Source organism: Coloeus monedula (genome assembly GCF_965178545.1).
Source record: "Coloeus monedula genome assembly, chromosome: 6".
In the NCBI taxonomy this organism is placed as follows: Eukaryota; Metazoa; Chordata; class Aves; order Passeriformes; family Corvidae; genus Coloeus; species Coloeus monedula.
The window spans coordinates 8038193-8044302 of NC_138786.1; positions in this window are offsets into that span (position 1 = coordinate 8038193).

Below are 6110 nucleotides of genomic sequence, written 5' to 3' on the forward strand. Positions count from 1 at the left end.
CTGTCTTAGCTGGGGATCTAAACCCCTTTTCACTGGGTTTTGTTCTCATCCTACACACCTTAGAGTAATTAATCCATGTAAGCCCTTGACTAAAAATGCTGTTGAGCAAGTGTTCCCACTGAAATCAGTGCCTGAGGATGTCAGTCCACCAGGACTTGCATCATGCAGTGAGGAAGGCCAAGCACATCCCCTGCCTGAAGATGTCTGGTGAGTGTAGAAGACAAGCAGTGGGGGCAATGTGCCTAGTGCCTAAAGCAGAAGACAAAACAAAAAACTCCTGGGTTCTGTTCAGTACCTTCTGCACACCCCAGAGGAATGGAAGAGGTGACAGCAGTTTTGCCAGAACAATGGGGGACTCCAGCAGTATTTGTGGAGTGCTTGGAGACCTTGGGTAAGCCAAGGCAGATGGTTGCATTTTGCAGCACAGCTCTGTGTGATGTGTCAGTGCTGTGACCTGTGAGGGGGTGGCAGGGCTGGAGCTGGAGAGCTGTTGCAACACGGTGAGTCCCTCCTCCCAGCCCCAGCAGCACAGCACAGCCAACACCCACGGCTCCTTCACAGCCTGGGCAGACATTCCACTGCCCCCAGCCCCCCAGCACAGCCCTTCGGCTTCCTTAGAAACTGAGCAAAGTCAGTCCTTTAACCACAGCTACATGAAGGTGTGTGTGTCTCTTCTCTCTCTGGACTGCACGTACTGATACGTGTGGATTGCAGCAATACATGCGAGGCAGAGAAGCTCATTTTACTCATCTAAATGGCTGGAAGCAACAGGCAGCAAAAATGCACCCCCAGATGAAACAAGAGGTTTCCCGGTTCTTAATTCCGAGGCCTCCCACTCAATGTGGCTTTTGGTCAAACCCAAAGCTTTACAGGCAGTCTCTCCCTTGTGTGGGTATGGGACATCTGATCTGGACATGAGTGTGAAAGGCCATCTGAAAAGTCCATGGCTTTAGGGCATCAGCCCAAGAGAGATCTGCTGCAAGCAGGGACAGAAGCCACAGAATCAAGTGGAATTCAGATGGGCTGCAGCTGTCACTGTTTTCACATTTGTGACTGTCACTGTTCCAGCTGCAGCCTCTGCTGGCCCCACTGCCACTGCCCCACAAAGCTCATGCTGAGATGAGCTATGCAGGGACAGTTAGAGACGAAGCTTGCAGGGAGAGGTGAGGGAAGAAAGGAGAGGAGGGAGGGAACCCACGTGTTGAACTTGCCTTAGAAGTCAAATTTCTTCTTCATGAGATGCAGGACATTCCTTTCCCTTCAGATTTTATGTATGTTTGATTGCACTAAATTCATCTGAGTACTGCTATGACACAGGAATTAAAAGCACCAAGAGTTTGCTGTAGCTGTTGAGTCATGGGCACAGACTGATCAAATCTACTGCTTGTTTTTCTTCCTATTTCATGAAAGCAGAGTTCAATAAAGTTCAGATTGGAACTAAGACCTGCTTTGTGATGTCTTGACAAACCTTTCCTGATATATTTATCATATATTAGTCAGAAAGAAAGAAGCACAAAGGAACCCTGTCAACTTGTTATTTATGTTTTTTAAATCAAATAGTGAAAGGAATGAGCAAGTAAGTGTGATTCCTTTCTCTAGATTGCAGTATCATAGATTAATAGCTCTATGAACAGATTTGCAAGTAGCACCATCATGCTAGTCAAGACATTAAAAAATTTTATGAGCAGTTGCTTAGGAAAAACAAGATAAAGCCTATGGAAATCTGATACTGGTCAATGGTGCATTTATTCAAAACATAATACTCACTTCAAGTCCCCATCAATCCTTTGCAAATGAAACTTCCATTGTGATCACTGTTCCAGATCTAAATGATTTATTTTTTTTCCTTTGGTAGACATTAGATAGATCTCAGAATGTAGAAGTTATGTACCTACTGATACGGAGTTAGTCATGCACCCATGAGATAATAAATATTAAATTCATATAAGAAGATATTTCAAAGAAGGACTATCTTCACAAGAATTTCTTTTTAACATTTATTTGTGGATTAACTTGCATGAAAAATCTCACATTTCTGGGTGATTTGTTTCAAAATTCAGGGCTTCTACAGTCCCAAATCGTGAACGTTCTTGGGAGAAAAGCAGACATTGGATTGTGTGCAGTTTGAAAGCTGAGTTCTTAGCAATATTTAGAATCAAAGAATGCTTTGGGTTGGAAATGGCTACAAAGATCATCTCGTTCCACCCCCCATGGTGTGGGCAGGGACAACTTCCACTACACCAGTTTACTCCAAACCCCATCCAATCTGACCTGAAACACTTCCTGGAATGGGGCATCCACAGCTTCTCTAGGCACCCTGTGCCAGGGCCTCACCACCCTCACAGTAAATAATTTCTTTCAAATATCAAATCTAACCCTGCCCTCTGTCAGTGTGCAGCCATTCCCCTGTGTCCTGCTTCTCCATGCCCTTGTGAAAAGTCCCTCTCCAACTCTCTTGTAGCCCCTTTAGGCACTGGAAAGCTGTGGTCCCTCCAGAGTCTTTTTTTCTCCAGGCTGAAGAACCCCAATTCTCAGCCTGTCTTCACAGGAGAGGTGCTCCAGCCCTCTGAGCATCTTCGTGGCCTCCTCTGGACTTGCTCCAACAGGTCCATGTCCTTATGTTTGGGTGCCCCAGAGCCGGGTGCAGTGCTCCAGGTGGGATCTCACCAGAGTGAGCACAGGGGCAGGATCCCCTCCCTCCACCTGCTGCCCATGGTGCTCTGGATGCAGCCCAGGGTACATTTGGCTTTCTGGGCTGTGAGTGCACATTCCAGGTCCTGTTGAGCTTCGGGTTGACCACCACCCCCAAGTGCTTCTCCTCAGGGCTGTTCTCAATCCATTCTCTGCCCAGCCTGTGTTTGTGCTGGGGATTGCCCCAGCCCAGGTGCAGGACCTTGCTCTTGGCCCTGCTGAACTCCAGGAGGTTCTCCCGAGCCTCTCCAGCCTGTCAGTGTCCCTCTGGATGGCATCCCTTCCCTCCAGCATGCCAACTGCAGCACACAGCTTGGTGTTTTTAGCCAACTCGCTGAGGGTGCCCTCCATCCCACTGTCCATGTCACTGACAGAGAGGTTGAACAGCACTGATCCCAATTTATCTCAGTTTCACCCTGAGCAGCAGTAGCCTTTGCAGTTTCTATGTGCTTTTGAGGAAATGGGTCCTATTGCTCTGAGAAGCTGCCTGAAAACAAGGCATGTACTGAAAGGCCAAGCAGAAGAGACCCACCAGGAAAGCAGCCTGTCAACCCATTTTTCTGACTTCATGATCTGAGTTCCCCAGCTTACAGAAGCCATGTGGTCTTCACTGCCTCTGGGTTTTTGAATGCTTCATTCCTAATTGCTCAAACCCAAATGGACTCTCAGTTATAAACTTACTCTCAGAACCTCTGGGCAGAAGTCAAAATAAGTTCAGCAAATTGGTTGGATATCAGCTAAAAACACACTTAATTTTTCATCCGATAAACTTCTCTCAGAGGAACTACTGGAGTCAGCTTTAGCCAGACACCAGATCTATAATGAAATAATTCTATGGTTGGGTAACATGAACACCCCGTAATAGCTACATCTGCTTTATCATGGAATGAAAGCTCTTGAACAAGTTGGATAAGTTCTCTGGCCAAATAAGGATTTCAGAGTATTTAACACTTTCGACATGCTCCACTCCAACACTGTGGATCAGTAATATCAACCCAGATATTGTAAAGAGTTGGGCTCAGAGTTACGAGGACATACACAAAGCCATCTGCAGTTGCCACCTAATGCATCTTCAGAGCTTGTGTCACTTTGGACAGTTCAACCCAACCTTGCAGTCTCCTGCCCTTAGCATCAAACAGCCAGGATCAACCCCCACAGCCTCAGAGGAGGTAGATTTGCATGCACAAGCTCAGAGGAGGTAGATTTTCTTCAAGATCTGTAATATTATTTAGCAAGCCTAACTGAAAGAGAAGCCAGAGGCCAGCCAGCACACAAGAGATGCTCTGGGCTGCCCAGCAAATCCAAGGGATCCAAGGGACCTCAAACACAGTTAAAAGAGGGAAGCACTACCCACTCCTGGATGCCACGTTATTAGGTGACTAAGAGCTGTGCATTGTGAGGCTCTGAACAGTCTTGTACAACTTTTCCCAAATCACAGAAGTCCCCTGGGAAACCTCAGTAATGAAACAAGATCTTGCGGTCAGGAAGCTTTTCTTCATCCAGCCGATTTTATTTCCCCTTCATCATCCCATCTATTACTCATTACATCCTCCTGCCAAACTCGACATAGTTCTTCTGTCTCTCTCTCATGCTTCCATGTTTCAGTTGCATATAGACCATTATAGTCTTCCACACAAGCTTCTCCTATCTCTTATTCATGCTGCACCTATTTAGTCCTTTCCATTTTTCCTGCTGTCTCCTAACAGCACCTCTGCTGAATAGAAGCACTCCAAACTGAACAGATATTCTACAAACAATTATATTTGGCAGTCTCTAAATGTAGAGACATGCAATCCAATGATTAAATCACCTTGAACAACTGAGTGAGAGTTCAAAGCCATAAAATTGTCAAATCGGGACAGGGAACTTTGGATGACACTAAAAGATCAACTTCACAGGAAGCCCTCAAGTAATGATGTATTAAAAAAAAAGCCCAAGTTTTCTTTACAGTCCTTGTCTCAAGGAATGTGTTGTTAGGTACACATCTGCAGTGATTTTTATGCACAAAATATTTTAGAAGTGTTCTGCCACTGTGACATCAGGCAGATACTGCTAAGTGCATACTACCCTTACAATCTTATAATATATTCTTGAGCTACAATATACAAAATAATTGTTCCAAGATGTATACTGAAGTTCATGCAAAGGCAACTTTTTACCCAATTAAATCACTTATTGTTGAGAAACTCGTGCTTAAGACATTAGAACATCACTGTGTTACACAGTTACAGTAATTTGCTCCTATCATCATATCCTGCTCAAAGATGCAGCTTCCACAGATTTTCCTGCTAGAAACTGCTAGAAAGAATGTGGGTTTTATCCATAAACAAGGCAAGATCATTCCACAAACCAGAGCATTTTGCAAATCATACTTTATGTACATGACTTACAATTTTATAAGCTTAGTTTGAAAGACTTCAAGTTTAGTCATCTGAAGACGATGAATATAGTAATTTATCGCTTTGAAATCTGGGAGCACCATATATTTGGAGTTGGGTTTACATCCAGTTAGCAAGTACAATTATCTAGACACCCATTTTTGCTAAACTTTATGAGCTTTATGATGAGACATGGATAATGGGGTGTGTTTGTGTAAGGTCCATTTGGGATCACTGAAAGTTTCACCACACCTGGGAGAAGGGTGATGGCTGCAGAAATAAGACAGCTACTATGTGACCTGTGGGAGTTCTCAACACCTGAGCAAGAAACATCTGGGAAGCTTTCAAAATGAAAAGGGCAACTGGCAGATTTAAAGGATCATGAATACCCAACAGGAAGAGACATCCCAGTGAAGCACCTGCATCTACCTGCTAAGCCTGGACCTCTGTGGAGCACAAATGGTACATAATGTGCATTTCCCAAGCCAAGCCCAAATATTTTTACTAGAATTACATTTTTTCAGGATGGTTTCTGTCTTTCCATAAAGCTTTCCCTCTTTCCTCAACTTCTGTGCTTGTTCTCCCTCACCCTGAGTGCATTCTTGTCATAAAAAAGCAGGATGCACACCATTCCAGTCTTTCCTAGGTAACAGAAAGGGGCTGCACAGCACAGAACATTTGCCGATCATTTTAATTCCAAAGACACAAGGTGCTCTGATTCCCTGGCATGCATTTACCAGGAAAAAAGGGGGTGAAGACAGTCTTAGCCCTCCTGTCCTCACCATGGGCTGCTGCAGCACATGGCTATGCCTCACCTACTGCAGGATTCTCGGCTGTTCTCTGACTTCTCCCACTGCGAAATGGGGTCACATTCTCTCCTGACTGTGGCCAGAAAAAAAATAGATGGCACAAGGTATGCAAGGTATCACGCCCATGACCACTGACAAATCTTTAAGTACTTCTGTGGATTATGTTGGGAGCATATTCCTGGAGATACTGTTAGTGTTTATAAAGTCTTCTGGGGTGAACATTGCTCAATGG